Source organism: Capsicum annuum, chromosome 9 (genome assembly GCF_002878395.1).
Source record: "Capsicum annuum cultivar UCD-10X-F1 chromosome 9, UCD10Xv1.1, whole genome shotgun sequence".
Classification (NCBI taxonomy): Eukaryota; Viridiplantae; Streptophyta; class Magnoliopsida; order Solanales; family Solanaceae; genus Capsicum; species Capsicum annuum.
Window position 1 is genome coordinate 84,285,100 of NC_061119.1, and position 22,170 is coordinate 84,307,269.

The following is a 22,170-nucleotide window of genomic DNA, read 5'->3' on the forward strand; positions in this document are numbered from 1 at the left end:
AGATTTTTAGCATTAATGCCTATATGTTTTTAGTTTTGGTTTAGATATTTGACATTGAGCGATTCAGCTTTGGTATTGAGATTTCAGCTTAGTGTTATTGACCTTGCATGGAACATTTATTTTTGACTAGCCTTTGTTCAAATTTCATTTAAAGGTTGGTTGAGCCTTCTTTGACATTGATTATTTGGTCTTCTCAACATTGGTTGGATTATACTTGATAAATGTTCAAATGATCACCCATGGCCATATCTTGGTTATTTTAGTTTTACCTTAATCTTAAGTTTTCTTGGAGAATTTTGGATTATTTACTCAATGGGAGTAATATACTTCTATTGGATTCTATTTATTTCATTCACTATAGATGAGACATCCTGAAGTGGAATATCAAGTGATGATTAGTGATACAATGGATTTCGAGATCTCAATTTGATTTTTTCATTTGGACTGGTTGCAATATTGACATGGATTGCATTCCTCAATTAATGTGTGCTAAAATAGCCTATTATGAGCTTATTCTCATATTTTTGATATGGACTTCCAGCAAATCATCTTCGGTTCTTATCTGTGACAAGACTACGTGGGCTAGACTCAAGTGATTTTCATCCAGGTTTGAATTAGTTAGCATGTGCAAAATGGTAAATAAAGTGTATATTTGGATTTGGATTTGGTGGCATGATTCATGACTCGGGTTAACTTTTTATCAGATGAGCCTTTGTTGATTTATGCAGATATATAGATGGTATCAAAATGCTGTGGTCAGATGTGCGTGCATCAACCTTTTTGTCTCAGTTTGAGGCTAGTTAACAGTTAAAAGGGATACCTGTAGAAAAATCCCTTGTTAGTGTATTATCTTCATTGAGTTTACTTAGGAAGTCATGTTGGGATAATGAGGCCCAGTACCTCATCCTTTTGAGCTTCTAAAATTCTTTTCATCCACTGACATTTGGGGGAGAAATTCATTTTAGTAGTGGATATTGTAACGACCATTTAGGTTATTTTCCATATTTATGCTTATCTTCATCATTCGAGCTTCTATATAACTACCCTAATACATATATGACTTTCAAGGACAGTCATTTTTATCACTGGGAGGACGTTTGTTTTTTGAACCAATTCCATAATTAGAAGCCTTCATTGGTTCTAAATGACCACCAAGAAAAAACATCCATTAAACAATCTTGGATAAATTTTAATTGCTACAGTAGATTCGGAATATCGACATTAGGGTAGTAAAGCTTTGTTTCATATCTTAATACACCCGATCTCATTTCGACCTATCGATCAAAGAGTAGAAAATTTGAAATTTTTGGCATAGGACTCAAATTTGGCCGAAAATAGCTTGGATCAAAAATCTGACCTCGCCAACACATTCAAAATATTAAACTTAGTATGGTTACAAATTTGTTTTTGCAAAAATTGTATTCCAGAAATATCCCTAGGCATTAGTAGAAACTTGGAATCAAGTTCCATGTTTTAGCTATCATCTAATGAAGCAAATGAAAACAATCATGGAACGACTCATGTTCACGATGACCACGATGCCACAATCTCAACATGCATGGGTCCGCAATCGCCGAGCTGAGGGCATCGGAAGGGTTGTTTAAATCCTTATTTTTGTATGAGGATTGGCCATCTTCTTCCTTCATTGAAATCTACAAACCCTAATATGGTGTGCTAACTACAAACTTATCATAGCGGGTGACTAGGGAGCTTGATAATCATTTTTTATCACAATTATCTTAACCTTCAAGATAAGAATCCCTTGAATTCATGCTTAAAATTCCTAGTTTGGACCCAAAACCCCAATTTAGCTTAGGGCTTGATTTTAGCCCAAAGTATGCTTAATTTTCACCCATTTCTTAAGGTTTATGGTTCCTTGTTCATATAGGAACATTGGGTTGGCCTCGAAAACTTGTTTTCTGTATGTTGGACCCACTTGGGGTCTTGGCGTCATTTTTGGGCCCAAAGCACAATAGTTCAATATGGGTACCATTAGACTCATATTGATGAGTTATAGTTTTATCAGTGTTATGTCATTTTTGAGATTTTTAAGTAATGTCGAGCATATGGTACATGATGTGAGGCTTTCTAGTTCGGCTTTGATTTATGCTTTTGTCTACTATTCTTCATAGATAAAGTGTGATATATATTGCCTATGAATTGGATGTTAGGCTTGATTATGAGTAGAATAATGTAGCCTTGATTATTGATGTTTAGGGATTTGGTGAGGAATTTAGACCCGTAAGATGGTATGTTTATATCCTTTGAAAATACTATTGCATTCTTCTTAGTTTAGATTAGTTTGTATTATGTATCTGTCATAATGCTAGGTTCTGAATATGGTTTTAGCGATGGACGCATGACTAGCCTATTTTAATCTTATTGGGAGAGTGTGGTGGTATTGAAATCATAGATGGGTAGAGTTGACTTAAAGGCCCTTGTTTCTACTAGAAGTGGCTATCTAAGGCTTGAAGTTATTAAATACGTACACACATGTATCTATCTATATGAAGTTATGGCACTACCATTTATCCCTCCCTTCTTTTGTACATATTGTATATTGTTTTTGGCCTTGTATATTGCAATATATATATATATATATATATATATATATATCTTCATTCGGTCTTTATTCATATATTGGCTTGGGATATAAGGTATAGTATTAACGTAGATCAACTGTTGCTCGAATGGGTTAGGTCACCTGATACTTCCATAGTCTTGTTATGTTAGACTCTTGGACTTGAATCGGATTAGTCTTGTTATGTTAGACTCTTGGACTTGAATAGGATAGTTTTCACTTTTTATTCTCATTGACTTGTTATATAGGCTCCAAACTCTTTGGTGTAGTTTCAATTCTATTTATATATTGTTTATATTTGGAGCTCAGTTGGCAGTTGCCTAATGTGTACCATTCGTTTGGTACTCATACTAAACTTCTACATCCTGCAAATCATAGTACGGGTTATCTCTATTTATTGTACATCATGCAGAGCAGCCATGGTTCAAAGGCTTAGAGTGAACTCCTGACGTTTAGGGTATTACTCATCTCTCTCTTGTACATTACACTAGTATCTATATTACATGTAGAGATAAGTTGTATCAGTGTGATTCTCTTGATAGTTCACTTTTGCAACTCATATTATATTAAGAAGCTCTTTTACTTATGCCATTAGGTTTTGGGATTTTCTTATGTATTGATATTTATTTCATTTATTCCGCATTCTTTTCCTTACATTATTGAGTAGTTAGTTACTAGCTATTCTGGACTACAGGTTGGCTTGCCTACTGGTTGGTAATGGTAGATGTCATTATGACCTGAAAAATTGGGTCATAATAGTGAAAGCCCAAAACTGATTGAGATTTCTGGACAAAAACCCCAAATTTATTTGGATCGTCCATCATCCTTGAAAGAGGGATGTGGGTGATGAGAAATTGTGACCAATAAATCTCAATTCAAACCTAGGGTAATACAAAAAACCATAACAAATAGCTAATTAGGTAGATAAATAAACAACACCTATGCACAAATCACAACCTATCAAAGCATAACCACAAGAGGAAGAAAAAGCTACTCATAAATATGAAAAGTAAGGATATACATTACTTACCACTAAATTAATCCATTAAATATAAAGAGAATGAAACTCCAACTTTAAATTTCAATAAATATGCAATGTAAATTGCTAATCCTTCACTTAGGAATTACTCTAATGTCTTATTAGCTCAAAAGTAGTACAATAGGGTTCCCAAAGATGATAAATTATTGATAGGTGAAAAAAGTGGTGAAAATGAGCTAAAAACCCCTATTTTAGCCCAATTCCACATTAGCAAAATATTACAAAAGCGACCTAAACTTTTCCACTCTACTACGATCACCATCCCTTGACTACATTCGCAACTCCCACGATGGCATTAGTCATACAGCGATCACACTTCAGTTGACTTGTGAACTGGTCACAATCGAAATCCTTAAGTTGTGATCACAGTAACGATGGGATAATTTGTAGGCCTTCATTTCATCTTTTGTTCTTTTTTCTCATATTACTTCTCTTTCATATATTCCTCAACTCATTTTATCAAATTTCCTTTCTCATATTCCCATTTCAACTTTTACCTACACAAATGAGCATTAAGTAAGAAATTTGTGAAAAAATTTATGAAAACCATGATAATTTATGCTTAAAAAGTACTAGAAAGTTGGTAAATTTACTACTTTTCAATATGCCACCACCTTGCCATGCTGCGTAACACACAACTAATTCCCACCCGGGATGTATCAAAATAGACCACAAAAACACTAGTACCCTCAGGCAATGTAAAAATTGAAGATAAAGACAACTTATCCTTCAACTTCTCGAAACTACCCTCACAAGCATTAGACTATAAGAACCTTACCTTCTTTTATGTTAAATTAGTCAAAGGGGTCACAATCAAAGAGAAGCATTTCACAAACATTTAATAATAATTGGATAAACCAAAGATGCTTTGAATATCTGTTAGAGTCATGGGTCTAGGTCAATTTTTATCCACCAAAACCTTCTATTGATCCATTATGATCCCCTCACTAGACACAACATGGCCCAAAAAGTTAACAACGTTCAACCAGAATTTACATTTCAAATATTTAGCATACAACCGCTAATCTTTCAAGGTCTGCAACATAATGCAGAGGTGATAGAGATAATCTGTCTCACTCTTAGATTAAACTAGAATATTATCTATGAATACAATGTTGAACAAAACTAAAAACTGATAGAAGAAGCGATTCATCAAAAGCATAAATATTGTGGGGCATTGGTCAACCTAAAAGACATAACCAAGAACTCAATATGACCATAACATGTGCAAAAAGCAGTGGTAAGGATATCTACCTCCCTAATCATTATCTGATGATACCATGACCAAATATTGATCTCTGAGAAAAACTTAGCACGATGATGTTGTTCAAGCAAATCATCAATCCTAGGAAGAGGAAATATATTATTTACCATTACATTATTTAATTACTGGTAATCAATACATATACGAATGAAACCATCCATGTTAGGTTTGAACAAAACCGGTGCACCGCATGAAGATACACTAGAATAGATAAAAGCCTTATGTAGAATGTCCTTCATCTACCCCTTAAGCTATTTTAATTGGTTGGATCCCTTCTATATGGAGGGATAGAGATAAGATGAGTATCTAGAACCAAATTAATCCTAAAGTCAATTTCCTTATTGGGAGGGACACCATGAAGGTCATCGAGGAAAATCTCAAGAAATTCATTAAATTCGGAGACATAATGTAAGGAAGGAATAAATTAGCTAAAGTATTTAACTCAAATCAAATGATAGAGACAATCCGTGGAAATTATTTTTTAGGCTCTAAGATATCCCACTTAATAAACAACTCTTTAGGAAATCTAAAAATGACATTATGGGTCGGACAGTCGAAGGGGAATTGCATGAGTGAAACTAATCTATCCCAAATATGACATAAAAATCAACCATGTCTAAATCTATCATATATACCATAGTTTCTCTACCACCTACGGACACCACACAACCCTTATAAACTATTCTAGCAACTACAGAGTCACTGAAATACCCTGAGTTTTAGTTATTAGAAATTTCCTTGGTTTTGGACTTTTTGGACATCATATGACTCACCATAATAGTCATATAGTAGGGGAATAGGTCAGGTGACCCAGTGTATTTATATAATTTTGGGTGGTTTTAGATTGTTAAGTTTCTTGTATGGGTACGAATAGTTAGGTACGAGTCGTATGGTTGGTGAGGAGTCATTATGGTGGATTTTTCTTTACTTAATATTAAAATTAGTAACTTTAATTATATTTCAATAAGAGTGGCTGACCATGAATCATGAAGGTAAGGTGTGAGTGGTATAGTTGAACTAGTATATTGGGTAGTGCCAAATCTATCTGGATTCTATTATGAGTACGAGTTAGGGGTACTGAATGAATGCTTAGGATTCATATGAGTGGCGTTGTTGTTTTATTTTGGAAAGTGTTGGGGTCCAAGGGATGCCTGTGGTATGAATAGTGAGTATCATTCGTATAGTGAGGTACGGTTAGAGGGGGTACTATCAAAACCTTCTGTGGGAATTTTGTATAGTTTAATTCGGGGTAATTGATAACGCTCAATCTACAGCTCTCGTGGGAGTGTAAAGCGGTCGTTAGCAAATATAGAACCCAACCTGGGTTGGGTATCGATCCCACAGAGAATAGCTTGGCCAACAAGCAAGAGAAATTACTAGACTTTTAGTGCAAGTCTCGTAGGAAAGGGGGGATTGTAGTATGTAACCAAAACAAGAATGTAAGAACTGAAAATAGCAAAATAAAGAGAGATTGTCACGTGTGTTGTAAACAATGAGAATTGAGGCGTTGGGGTTATGTCCACCTTCTGAGGTATACGTCTCTATTGGCTATGAGTGTGTAGAGTCTTGACATGTAATTGCTTATAGAGAATTGTAGTCGATGGTAAATCCAAGCGTCTCTCGACCTAAACAAGGACTATTTCACTTTAACTCTCTCGAGCTTAAAGCGTGACTAACGGTACGAATTCTCCAAGAAGTTAGTCCAGGTACGGCACTAGCTTTTTAATAGGAAAGGGTGTCCTACTACCTTGACATTATCTCTTTTCCAGACAAATAACTTTTCTCTCGAACAAGTCAGATGTTAGACTGGCGTTGGTCTATGCGTCTTCTTTTCTAGACAAATAACCTTTCTCTCGAACAGGTTAGATGTTAGAATGGCGTGTTCTTGTGTTTGAACCGCAAAGAATGTAGATTTAAGATGAAGAGAATAATGATATAAGCAATATACTTGTCTTGAACTCACAAACTCATAGCTATAGATAGTAACTCATTCGGCTTCCATAACCCCAACTAAGAGATTTAGTTACCCATGAATGCGAAGGATATCACGTTTTGCATGGTGGATGGCGTGAATAGTAGGTGTTTGGCGTGTGGTTTTAGTGATTCCGTAGCAAGTAACGATTCTCTTGTTGTGGAATTTAAGAGTAGAAGAATGAAGAATTGAGAATGGGTTGTAGGAAGATGTCTTAATTGTAAGGAGATGAATGAATTGTCAGAATGTCTCCTCTCCTCCCCAAAATCTCTAACATGATAGGGTATTTATAATACTCCTATCCTACTCCTACTAAACTAATAAAATAAATAACCAAATCCTAATATACTAATGAAATCCTTGACCCAATTGTACTAGGGTAAGGTTACAAAATTATAATCCAAATAGAATGATGAAACACATAACCTAATTGCACTAGGTTAATGTATTATGGCAAAAATCCAGCTTTGTGTCTGTAAGTCCCAAAGTCTTCAGAAATGCTGTTTTAGCCCGGGACAGATTTTCCATGCAGCAGATTTAGTCCTTTATGCGTCCAGCTCCTTTCCATCTCGTTTGTGAGCTTTCTTTTGCGTCAAGTAAGCCATAAATTGCTGTATTTTGCATCATTTATACCTGAAACTTTCCTAATCACATTTGTTAGCTCATTTACAGGAAAAAGGACTAAAAGTGTACGAAATAGATAATTAGTTCTCGAAACTAGGCTAAAATATGGGCAAAATATATTGATATAGGCGCGTAATTTCGCCTATCATCAGTAATATGGATATTTCCCCTCTTAACCTCTTAAGGATACATGACTTATAACACTTTTGTGATATTATTTAACTTATTTGTAATCAATCAAACTCTCTTAAACACTCTGTAATTCTATCAAGGTTCTTGGGTCAAGAAATAATAGGGTTTTATCAATAGGACAAATTTAGGACTTACAAGGGTGGTTTCTCTCCTCATTCATTATAATATAAGGCAAGTTAGTCCTCCCTCATTAATAGTTCTACCAAAGGAATGATTTAATGTATGGTTTTCATGGCACAATTGTTTTGAGTTTTTAACTATAAGTCAGGGTTTTTGAGTTGCCCATGTCTTAATGAAGGTTTTTCATGTTTTATTGGTGGTTTGAACATGTAGTTACATGGAAATGGTTAATTGGTACTTGGTTTTGGCTTTGGAAATTTTATGCCTTCAACATGTGTGATACAATGTCTATAAGAATGATTTTGTTACATTGTTCAACTTTTATTGAAAACCTTGCATGGTAAAAAGTGGTAATGGAATCCTAAATTGATTTGGATGATTCTAAAATGGTTTTAAATCATTAAATGGCATGGTTTGGTGGGCATAGTTAAGTTTAATTGAAATCCTTATGGGGTACGTTGAAATCCACCAAGAAAATTTAATGATAACGGAATCTCTGGGTTTATAGGAATTCCTTCTTCAAAAAGGTTGGTTAAGGAAATTGTTTTCAAGCTATAGTCGATATGATGACACCACTTCTTATAGTTTGGTTAATAATAAATAGAATTGGAGGTTTGCTTGTGTGATAATGGTTTTAATTGGGAAATAATAGAGAAATGTGATAGCTAACCGTTAAGGTGTAAGTCCAATGGATGGACACTATAATGAAGCAGTGAGCTTCCATATTCTGAAAGGTTCCATTTCATGTCATGGATTTCTCTACATACTATAGATATTTCATAGGTTTTGTTTTTTCCTATGGTCAGGGGCATGTCCCAATCGGATATTGATTTACTTTAAGATAAAGGCTTAGTGGCATTATTATTGGTTGGTATGGATTGGTATTGGTATTGGGGATGACACTGATTGAGAATATTATATTTATGATTTTTCTAATTTATTTTAGATTATATATACATATAAATAGTGCGTTATTGTCTTGGTATAGTTAGTTATTCAACAGATTAGCTTGGTTGGGTTGGGTATCAAGGGTGGTCCCAGGTTTCGGTTGAACTTGCAATTCCCATCATAACATAACTCTGGTTGTGGTAGTGTCATGTTGGTATTTGATCTTTAGGTTCAAGGTCAATTAGGAAGTCTAGAAAGCCGTGTTGAGTTGAGTTTCATTTAAGAGTGTGTAGTACGCCACAACCATAAGGGAGAGGATACAAGGTATTTAGGAATTATTTCTCTTTCTTATTTTCTATTTTCAAGATTTCAAGTCTAAGACCTAGAATATTCTCTAATTTTTATTTCTTTGATTTTCATATCTTGACTCAACGATTTAAATTTCACAAAAACTTATCTATCCTAACTGGGGATGATGTTGATGGGACATGCTTTTCTTATGAGATCCATACTCTGTCTAAGTATCTTGTCATCGATTTTTCAAAAGTTCCACCAGTTCACTCTAGTCCTCTTTAGACAAATGTGACTAATGCTGAGTTTCATCAGTCGATTCATATAATTACTCAGTTAGTAGCTTCTCAGGATGAGCGTGGTGCATCTGCTACTCCATCTTCTAAGGCCACAAGGGTTAGCCAGTTTATGAGGTTGATTTCTCTAATTTTACTAATGATAAGGTAAAGGAGGATCCACAAGGTTTTCTAGATGAAATAGAAAAGATTTTTAGGGTTAAGCATGCCATAAATATTGAAAGGGTGGAGTTTAATACCTACAAGCCAAATGATGTGGCGTACCAAAAGTACAAGAAATGGGATAGAGAAAGGGGTGCTGTTGAAGATTTATCTTTGTGGAAGACTTTCTCTAATGCATTTCTGGAATACTTTTTTCCTTGGGAGTTGAGAAAAGCAAAAGTAGTGGAATTTGTTAATGTAAGATAGGGAAAGATAATGGTCAAGGAGTATACCTTGAAGTTTCACAAGTTGTCCTAGTATGCTCCAAAGATGGTGTAAGATATGAGGGTCAAGATGTGAAAGTTTCCCTAAGGATTATCTAGTAAGTTGATCCTTAAAAGTAAGACTATCGATCTATTAAAGGAAATGGACATCTTTAGGTTTGTTGTTCATATGAAATAGGTGGAGACTTTGGTGGATTTGTATGAATTATATATGGTGTATTTGATATTATTCTAGGTATGAATTGGTTGCACTCATGCTACGCATCCTTCGATTATCACACCAGTAAGGTTTTCTTTAGGTTCCCTGGTTAGCCAATTATTGAATGAGAGGGTGGTTCCCAATTTTCTTAGTGGAGGTTTATATCATATATTAAAGCTCGATAACTAACCTCCAAAGGGTGTCTCTATCATTTAGTTTGGGTTAAAGATTCTAACTTTGAAGGTCCTTCTTTACATTAAATTTTGGTGTTGAATGAATTCCCTGAGGTCCTTCCTGATGACCTCTATGGTGTTCCTACGGATAGAGAGATTGAGTGTCGGATTGTTTTGGTTTTGGAGATTGGTCCAATTTCTATTTCCCCTTATAGAATGGATCTAGGTAACTTCAAAAAACTCAAGGAGCAATTTAACAATCTATTGGATAGGAGTTTAAGCTATCCTAGCATGTCTCCATGAGGCATATTGGTGTTATTAATATTTAAGAAGGATGGTTCCATTCAGATATGTATAGGCTATCGACAGTTGAATAAGGTAACAATTAAGAACAAGTATCGTCTTCCAATAATAGATGACTTATTTGATCAGTTGCAAGGTGCCAAATTCTTTTCGAAGATTGATCTTCGATCTGGGTATCATCAGCTTAAGATTATGGAGGTGGATATCCCTAAGACTGCCTTCCATACTTTATATGGGCACTTTGAGTTCTTGGTGATGTCTTTTAGGTTGACTAATGCTCTGGAAGTGTATGTTTTTGATAAATATGGCCTTCCATTAGTTTTTGGATCTATTTGTGATTATGTTCATACATGACATCCTGATATATTTGAAGAACGCGGTGGATCATGCCAATCCCCTCTATACTGTTTTGCATACCTTTAAAGAGAAATAGTTGTATGCTAAAATTCTCGAATTGTGAGTTCTGATTGAATGCTCTCACTTTTCTGGGTCACATTATTACTTGTGACTAGATCATGGTAAATCCTCAAAAAGTTAAAGTGGTTAAGAAGCAGCCTAGACCCGCCACTTTAATCAACATTCATAACTTCTTGTGTTTATCTTATTACTATAGGAGGTTTGTGGAGAGATTCTCGACTATAGCTACCCTATTGACTAAGTTGACTCAGAAGAAGGTAAGGTTGTTGTGATCTGATGCTTATGTAGGGATATTTTAGAAGCTAAAGGATAATCTTACTCTGGCTCCAATTTTGACTTTTCCTAAAAGCACTAAAGGGTTTGTGGTTTACTGCGATGCATCCTAAATAGGACTTGGTTGTGTTCTAATGCATCATGGTAAGGTGATATTCTATGAGTCTAGGAAGTTGAAGGTACATGAGAAGAACTATCCTACTCATGAATTAGAGTTGTTAGTTGTGGTTTTTGTGTTAAAAATCTGGCGACACTATTTTATTATGTTCACATGGACATCTTTTTAGATCATAAGAGTCTGCAGTATATGTTAACTTAGAAAGAGCTTAACATCAAGCAAAGGGTACGGATTAAGCTTCTTAATGATTATGATATGAGTCTTTACAACCACCTTGGTAGAGCTAATATGGTTGTTGATGCTTTTAGCAGGAGCTAGTGAAAGATATTCACCGCTTGGCTAACCTTAGAGTTAGTCTCCTAAACTCCGAGGATTGTGGTGTTTTTATGAAAAAAGTGGTATGGTCGTCTCTTGGTGCGGAGATCAAGGAGAAAAAAATGCTAGATCCTGTCTTGACAAAAGTTAAGAGTGATATTGGTAGGAAAAAGGTGATGGTATTTGAGATTAACGGTGATGGTACCTTGTCGTACCAAGGGAGGTTTTGTGTTTCTAATGTTGTTGGTTTATGATAAAAGATCTTGGTTGAGCGCATGAGTCATGGTATGTTGTTCATCCTAGCTCGACAAAAATATATCATGAACTCAAGGAGTTGTATTGGTGGAATGGTATGAAAAGCGATGTGGCTGATTATGTAGCCAAAGGCATGGTACGACAACAACTGAAAGTTGAGCACATGAGGCTCAGAGGGTTGTATCAAGAAATTGAATTGCATAAATGGTAATGGAAAGTAATAAACATGTATTTTGTTTTCGGTCTTCCTCTATCTCAGAATCTATTCGATTTGGTTTTGGGCATTGTGGATATAATGCCAAAGTCGGCTCACTTTTGGTTGGTGAAGAGTAATTTTTTGGGATTAAGCGAGGTTGAATCTTTAGGAGATTATGAATTTGCATGGGGTACCTATTTCTATTAACTCTCATCATGGTATTTTTTCATCTTACTTTTGGAAGTCATTTCAAAAAAGGTTGGGGATGAAGGTTAGTATTTGTAATACTCCACAAAATCCTAAGCTTAATTCAGTCCTTTAGGATTGTCAAGGGGTCCCAGACTTTGAATATTTGAGCTAAGTACACAGACTTGGTGTTATTTTATCCAACGAAGGTTGGCAATCTAATTTCGCAACCTTTATGTCCATTATATATTGACCTTTAGGTTGATTCAAGATCAAGAATGTCCATAGGTGTTTTTGGACAAGTTTTAGATTTTTTTAAACTTTGTTTGAAGCTCTTTTGGAATCTCAAAACAGTGAATCAACGCGATTTTGGCGCGTCGCATCAACTATCGCATTGATTACTATTTTCCCCAGCTACTAGCATCCAATTCCAGTGAATCGATGCGAACATGGTGCAATGCATTGGCTGTCGCATCAATACAATCAGTGCACCGCATCGACCTGCACGTCGGTAACCCAATTTTTTGTCATTAAATGACCGCATTCTTTGGGATATTTAGGTCTTTTTCCATTGACTCTTAGCCCCCAAAACACAAAATTGAACTCCCTATAGAGAAAATATAGTCATTTTTTCTCAAATTTTCTCAAGAACAAAACCCTACAAGATCCAATTTCAAATCAAGAACTCAAGATTCAACCATAAGCTTTCACAAATTCTTCAACAAAGGTATGTGAAGTGTTCATCCAAGTGTTCCCTCAACCCTTGGAGTCGAAGAATCTTATTTGAACTTCAAGTAATTTATTTTATGGTTTCCATGTTTGGAATTAAAGTGTATCCATGATTGGTATTTGGATTAAGTTCCTAAATTCATGATTATATTTATATATCTCATGTGAAATTTATCATTATGTCTTTAGATTCATGCGAATCCATGATAAACCCTTGACTTGTGAAATTAGAGATAAATTATGATGCTCACTTGTTCTTCAATACTATGTGCATATACTATGTTCACCAAGGGCTTGACAATTTGTCCATGTAAACTATTAAGAGAATGAAATCATGTTAAGTTATCTTATGTGCAAGTTATATCATGGAAGTTTTTGTCAAAATTCCCCAATGAATGAATGATGATCAAGTTCATAGTTTATATGTTTCATGTTATGCCATGTCTCTTAATTTATGCTATCGAGTTCTGGGGGAACTTGTTCCCGATAATTTTGCTGATTACCTAGAGTCATGGTCAGTCATAGGATAGTATTAGTCACGATACTATCAGTAATACTCTTATTAAGTTACAGAACTCACGAAAATTTAGTAGAATCCGTATTAATCGTGTCTAATTCATTATCCCATTCAGACCTCAGTAAACTCAGTCAGCTAACAGAATTTAGTAGTACTCCATAAGTCAACAAAACTTAGTGAACTCTTGTTAGTTCAGCTAAATAGTATTCTCTATAACCATTCAGTCCAGTTTAGTACAGACTAGAAATCAGTTCTGTGTCTATTCAGTTGGAAGTAGGATTCAGCACTGAGTTCACCTAGGGATGGGGCCATTCCTTTCAGCAAACGGTTTAACCCTTAGCAGCAATCTCTGTGCTACAAAACTATGTAGCAAGCATAGGTTAAGGTATCTTCCTGCCAAACATTATGAGGGTTTATACTTCTCATCTGAGTTATCCTGCCAGCGAGGGTTAACGAAAGAGCTTCCTGTTAGAGAGGGTTAACTCACAACTTGTCCTTATCCATGGCACTATATTGAAACCCTTCCAACTAGGGTTACAGGTTGGACCCCAAATCAGTTAGAGAAGGGGCATTTTAGTAAGATGATTACCTCCCACAGTCTTAGTTCCAGTCTCACTCGAAGTATAGAACTCAGTTTAGTTCTACAGATTTAGGACTATCAGACATAGTTAGTCAACTCATTACGAAACTTAGTATGGTTCTATAGTATTCAAAACTACCAGATACAGTCATTCAAATAATTAGTAATACAATATTCATAAACTCAAATATTGATTATCAGCATTTTTATTCAGTACTCAGTATTAGGACAATCTCAATTACAGTCTATGCATTCATGCATGTACTCTTACTCAGTCATAGCATGTACTCTTACTCAGTCATACTCATGTTATTCAGTTATTGTTGTGCATGCATATCAACTCATGCATATCAGCCTACCCTACTGAGCATACCAGTGCATTCAAAGTACTGACGCATGTTTTTCTTTGATCTATGATATCTAATATCATAGGTTCAGATACATGGGCTCCAAAGCACCTTTAGCAGTTCAGATTCTTAGTTTTCAGAGTAGTGGTGAGTCCTCATAGTTCGAGGATATGCTTATTATTTATAGTACTTCAGTTTTATTTCAGTAGATGGAGTTAGCTGTTGGATTGTCACATCAACTCCACAGTTCAGATAGTTAGAGGCTTTTTCAGACTAGAGTAAGTTTAGTACTTATATTCAGTTTTGGTATTTTGATACCATATTCAAATTTATTAATAGATTTGAACCTTATGACATATGTTTCCGCCTATTTCCTCAATCATTATAGTATTTATTACACATTTATTATAGCAAGTACTAGTCATGGGTTAGCTTGTAGTCCTTTAAGATTATTAGTGCCGTGTAGCGTTTAGAGTACAGACTTAGGGTGTTACAGTATTAGTACTGCTTTCCACTAATAGGTGGATGGGCAAGAAGAGAGGACTATTTAGACACTATAGGATATGTTTCATGCGTGTGTTATTGACTATGGTGGCAGTTGGGTTGAGCATCTACCTCTTGTATAGTTTTCTATTATCAATAGTTACCATTTTAGAATAAGGATGGTCTCTTTTAAGGATTTGTATGGTAGGATGTTTGGATCCCCTATTTGGTGGTTCGAGCTTAGTGAACCGAATATGTTTGGTCTAAATTTTTTTTATTAGGCTATGGATAAGGTGAAGGTGATCTTGGATAGGCTTAAGGTTTCCTAAAGTAACCAAAATTCCTATGCATATGTTAGATGTAGGGACGTGGACTTTGAGGTTGGGGATAGGGTGTTCCCCATAAAGCGATTTATGCGGTTTGGAATAAAATAAATGATCAATCCTTGATATATTGGCCCTTATATGATTTTGAGAAGGGTTGGTAATGTTGCGTATAAATTAGAGTTGCTTTGTAGTTTGTGCTCTATCTATTTGGTGATCGATATAACTTTGTTAAGAAAGTGTGTTGGTGATTCATCTTAAGTGGTGCCTATCAGGGTATTGTTATTTCAGATTCTCTTTCCTATGAGGAGATCCTAATTAAGATCTTAGATCGTCAGGCTATTCGATTGCAGACCAAGTATACGATATTGGTAAAGGTTCTATAGAGAAACCATAATGTGGAAAAGTCCACTTGGAAAGTGAAAAAGGACATAAAGTCAAAGTATCAACATTTATCATCAAACCCGGATATTCGTGCTTAAGGTATATGTTTATCACGACATACTTGTTTTTGGGTTTGGATTACCAAAAAGTTTTATTTCTTTGCATTTTGTTTTCTAACTTTCTTAAAAGTCAAATTGAGGGTGTTACGATATAAATCATGCATATACTGCCTTGTCTATCATTTGGGGAAGAATGATCCAAATGGGGGAGAATTGAAACACTCGAGGGTTCTGGTTATTATAAATTTCTTGGGTTTTGGACTTTCTAGAATTATACTCCTAACCATACTAGTCGTATGGTGGGGGTACCGTTCTGGTGACCCAGTTGTATTTTGTCCAGTGTTGGGTGTTATTGGATGGTTGTTTTTTTTTATGGCTACAACTAGGTGGGTACGAGTCGTATAGTTGGTGATGGGTTTTTGGGGTCGATTTTCCTTCAATTTTTTTTTTGAAAATTTGCAACTTAACATGGATTTGAGTACAAGTGGCTCACCATGAGTCTTGAGGGTAGGGTTAGAATGGTATAGTCGAACTCGTATATTGGGCAGTGCCCAACCTCTCTTGATTTTGTTATTTGTAAATATTAAGTGTACTGGTCATATAGTTGGGTACAAGTGGCCTTAGTGGTCCTATGTTGGGGTCTAAGGTATGACTAGCGTATGAGTGGTTGGTACTACTCATATTGTAGGTTACGGTTGGAGGGGGTACGATTGTACCCTCCTATGGAAATTTTCTAGAATTTAAGTTGGGGGTATTCTGGATATTTCCCCTCTTAACCACTGAAATCCCTAGGACTTATAACACTCTTGGAACATCGTTTAACCTTTTTTTAATCAATCAAACTCTTTTAAAAACTTTAAAATTCTCTCACGGCTCTTGGGTGAAGGAAGGATAAGATTTCATCAACAGGATAGGTTTGAGGCTTACAAGGGTTATTTCTCTCTGTCTACTTCATAATCTAAGGAAATTTACTCCTCCCTCATTGGTAGTTCAACCTAAGGATAATGTCTCGTTTTCATGGCACAATTACAGTATGGTTTTGTGTTTTGAATTTCAAGTTTGGGGTTTTGGTTATAAATGGTTGGTTATGGTTATCCCATGTCTTAATTATTGTTTTTCATGTTTTATTGGCGGTTCGCACATGTGGTTACCTGGGAATGGTTAATTGGTACTTGGTTTGGGATTTGGAAACTATATGCCCTAAACATGTTTGATAAAATGCCTATAAGAATACTTTTGTTACATTGATGAACTTTTATTGAAAACTTTGCATTTTATAAAGCGGTAATGGAACCTTAAATTAGTTTGGATAGTTTTAAAATCATTTAATGGTAAGGTCTTGGTAGTCATGGTTATGGTTAATTACAAGCTTTACGGGGTACAGGGAATACCCCCAAGAAGACTTATTGATAATGGATTCTCCAGGTACATGGGAATCCCTTATTTAAAAAGGTTGGCAAAGTACATTGGTTGAAATCTATAGTCGGTATGATGATACCACTTCTTATAGCCTTGGTTAATAATAAATGGATTTGGTGGTTTGTTGTGTGACAGTGGTTTTAATTTGTCAATAATGGTAGGGTGTTATAGCTAACCGTGAAGGTGTGAGTCCAATGGATAGATTCTAGAAACTCATATTTGCCAACATGTGGATTGGTCCTAGCGACTACATACTATACTTATAACATACATGGGAATCCCCTAAGTTATACTTGTATCACAAAGAGCGAAGGGTACGCGGGAATACCCTACTCATATGGTATCTCCGTATCGTGTGGTAACACTAGACCCAAATAGTCCGTGGGTAGTTTTCGGGCAGTTAAGCTAGATATACCCATGTTAATGATTTTAAAGGCATTCTAAACTCGGTTCCTTTTCCCGGCTTGGATTATATATATATTTGTATGTAAGTATGTATGGTTTTGAATGCAATGCTAACCTATCTTTGGGCAGTTGTATCCCAATGCAATTCAGGAACTAGTCATTCTGTTCCTCTTCCTCAATGATCGGATTTGGGATTAGATTGTGTTGGAATGGAGCGGTGAACTTCCTTATTCTGGAGGTCTCCAGTTTATGTCATGGATTTATTTACCTACTTTAGAGATTTCATAGATTTAGGTTTTGACTATGGTCGGGGGCATTTCTTGAGTGGATATTGTTCTACTTTTTGATAGAGGATTTGTGGGACACTACAATGTCTTGGTATGGGCGGTATCGGTAATGGTGTACACCTTGACATTGGTATTTGTATTAGGGCTGACACTGGTTTACAGTATTTGATTTATGATTGTTTCATTTTATTTTGTGTTATATATATATAATCACATTAGGTTATTGTCTTGGTTTGGTTGGTTATTGAATGAATGGACTTGGTTGACCCCAATTCGGGTTGTTCTTGGGATGCTCATCACTACAAGGCCCCAGTTTTGGTCATGTCAGTCACCCATCGGGGTACAAATAGAGAAGCGGCCAAAAATACACTCAAGACCGAAACAAAAATGCACAACCAAAAATAGGGTCACATATGAATAGTACATATCAAGGGAAAAGAGTTTCAACATACCAGTAATAACGACTAGAGATACCATGGACTCCCGACGAGTAGTGAGACCGCAGAGACTGTTCTGACCAGTGCCAAAGCCAAATGAGCCACCCTTTGGTGCAACAGATAATAAAGAGCAAATAGGAACCTTGTTCTCCCCATGAGTAACTTTACCCATAGGATAGTTTCTCAGCATATGCCCTTGCTAACCATAATTAAAGCATTTGTCCCTCTCCTAATCACGAAACGACGATGCAACCGACCATAAAATCTACATGGAGGATATGGTGGAGCTAATTATGCCCTACTAGTCAAAAATTGGGAACCCTGTGCCATAGAACTATTGCCACCCTGAAAGTGCTAGTTACTGAACAACCCTGGGGGAGAAGCACTAGCCATCAAATAGCACACAGAATTGCCCCACTTCTTCTTAGGCCACTTCCTACTATCTCTACCACTCTGCTATTAGCCACCATACTATTTTGAATATCAAAATTTCTGACTCTCTATTTCCTAATTCTCAACTTGATTCTTCTTCTCTTTCTTAATCTGTTGCATATAAACCACAAGTAAAGAGATATCTATGTCCTTGTTTAACAACTTAGACATACTCTCCAGAGTCAAATCTCGAGACAACCTAAAAGTAAAATTCCTTATCCTAGCCTTCATGATATTCACTAACTTGTGAGCATATTGGGAACTGATGGAAATTCAGGGCATACTCCTTGACGGTCATCCTCTGCTTTTACCCCTATCATATCCTGAGGAATGAAGCAGTCCTGAAAAGTACTAGAGAAGTTATCCCACCGGACTAACTCAGTATCATCACCGCTAAGCTGCTCTCACTCTTTGTACCATTTGTACGCTAGATCTTTCAGGTTGTGGGAAGCAAATTCTACACCCTCTACATCTGAAGCATGCATGACTCAAAAGATCTTCTTCAACCTTATTACTAGTGAAAGTCGATGGGGAAACCTCATAAACTAGCCAACCCTTGTGGCTTTAGAAGATGAAGTAACAGAAGCATCACGCTCAGAATGAACAACTTCTAACTAGGCCAACATATGAATTGACTGAGGACACTCAAAATTTAACACAACATCTGAGGAGTCCGAGGTAGACATGAGGGAACCAAGGGAACTTCAAGAGGCCCATCAGGAACTGGACCCCTAGACCGAGTTTGTACCCCAAAAGCAAGGGGAAGTCCCATCAATATTGTCCCCAACTGGGATAAAGAAGTTTCCATGAGCTTCTTATCTTAAAGGGGGCATGATCAGAAAGGCGAACAAATGGAAATCAGAGGAGATTCTAGACCTTAGACTATATAGCCATAAAACAAAACAACAAAAGACGAAAACATTCCTAAATGCCTCGTAGCTTCTCCCTTATAAGTGGTGGTATGCTACACAACCATAAAACACTCTACTTGACACGGCTCTGTGGACACCCAATGACACCAAACCTAAGCTCTGATTCAAACTTAGTCACTACCAATACCAGGGCCTAGTTATGACGGTTATCTTAAGTTCACGAAGGACTAGAGACCACCCCTATTACCCAGAAAACCCAGTTCCTTACCACCACATATAATGAATTACGAACATATAAAAAGATAAAGTATAATAGTGTTAAAGACTTCAAGATAAGTTTATAACAAAAAAATGGTACCAACTACCAATAAAACCACCGAAACCAACACCCATGTCTATATGACTATCGAAAAAAGCCTCTAGCAAAACCAAAGAGTATCGATAAAGCACCGGGATATGCCCTCAACTATAACAAAAAATAAAATCCATAGAAATAGTCAAAACATAAAGTAAACTAAAGCATGAAATGAGGTCTTTCGAACTATAAAATCTCAGCACTTTAATATAACTTTCTAGTTCATCCCGAATCATAGTTACTAAATAGGTGAAGTATAATTATGGCTAGTTCCTACATCACGTTGGGATACAACATCCAAAGATGGTTAGCAGGGTGAACGCTACCATGTAACTCAAGTATAATGATAAAATAATGACATTAATTCAAAGCCGAATCAAACCAATATACATGTTCACATCCATACATATCTAACTATTTGTGTATATATAAATATATATTCATATAAGATGCTAGGAGAGAAAATCGGGTTTAGGATGAACCTTAAAACATTAACCTGGGTCATGTAGATTTACCATCAAAAATCCACCAATGGGCTATATGGGTCTAGTGTTGCCCTCTGGACGGGCCCCAATGTGTGTTAGCCATATGAACTAGAGATATCATAAATGTCCAGGTATTCCCTTGTAACCTTCACCCTCCATGATACATATAAATGCATATCCACTTGGGGATTCCCTTATACCCCACAAGAACATGGTTATCAAGACAAACCTTTATGTCACCAAACATGAGTTTCTAGGATGAGTCCTTTGCACTCGCACCTTCACTGCTAGATAACACAACAACAATTATTGCCAATTAAACTATTTAACACATAACCCAACCACCAATTTTCAAAGAGTCTATTATTAAGGCATTAATAGTGGTATCGTCATACCGACTATAGCTTCTAAGCAATGTCATTGAGCTAATACCTATGGGATTCTCATGTACCCCGCAGACTCTATTATAAAAATTTACTTGGAGGATTTCGATGTACCCCAAAATGTTTTTATAATAATGATTTTTATTATCAAATTTACCTATTATGCCATGCATTAATTTCAAGAAAATAGCAAACCAAGTGATAATGCATAAACAAAATTAATTATGCAAGTGGATAGAGATTATTACCAATTTCCATACCAAACCAATTATTTGGTAATTCCTTTGTACCCTTATTTCCATAATTTACTAATTTTTAGATTCCATTATACCCATATTCTATCTACCATTACCAAGAACCTTAATGCATGTACCAACCATCAATTTAAGCAAACTAATTTCATAAATATAATGCATAAAGCATTTAAATAGTTTATATTCAAAACCATCAACCTATTGTTCAAAACCCAAAGACAAAGCCATGTAAACGTTATCCAAATCATGCTATTAAGAAAAATCAAACATAATGGAAGAGTAACATGCCTTAAATAACATGAAATTTGGAGGACATATCACCCTTATAACCCTAGATGGTCAATTCCTTAGAAATACAAGCCTTCACTTTAATAAAGAATTTAAAAGAGAATTTGAGAGTATTTGATTAGGAATAATGTGATAATGAAATCCCAAAGATGGTGTTAAGTTGTGGGGTCTAAGTAGGGGTAAATAGTAAATTACCGAGATATACTTAGTTAAAAGAATGAATAAATGTCTCCTGTCATTACAAGTCTACTAATAACTGTAATACCCTGTATGTTTATAAGCTAGGAGACGAACCATTTTTCCTATGTATGAAACCTCCTATCCTGTGAGTAGGATTTTAGTGAATGACTTACAATGAGTATCCTAGAGATACGATAGCTTATGATACATTAAGCATGTTTATACGAGTCACTTAAGGTAATACAAGCTAAGAGTTTTTGAATCATTCAAGTTTTAGGGTTTGATTTTGCAAGGGTCATCTTTGAACGAGTATAACTCTATTTTAATGTGGTATTTCTGCATATTTATACCCACCAAATTGTAGATAATTGAATTAGATTTCCAAAGATACCAATTTCACCTTAATCCAATACCTGAGCGAAAAGTTATGTCCATTTTCGTGAGAGGCAGTAAGCATAGGCGATTGTTTAGGCGCCGCCTAACCCAAGCATAGGAGATTGGTTAGGCGCCGCCCAACCCAAGCATAGGCGATCACTTGGGCGCCTCCTAATCCAATTTCAGGTGTCAAAAATACTCCGTTTTGAGTTATTTTAAAGGTAATTAAGTCTTTAAACACTCCTTACACGTCTCTAAACTTAACCCTACGAAATATATAGCTTCTAAACACATTACAACCCTATTAAAATCTCAAATCTCATCATCCAAGAGCACTATAGGAGAAAAACAACTAGGGTTGCACAATCAAGCTTGAAGATCCGATTCTAAGGAAATTCCTCCGTCAATCATCAAGAATCTTGCTTCTAAGCTATGTGTAGTGTTCATCT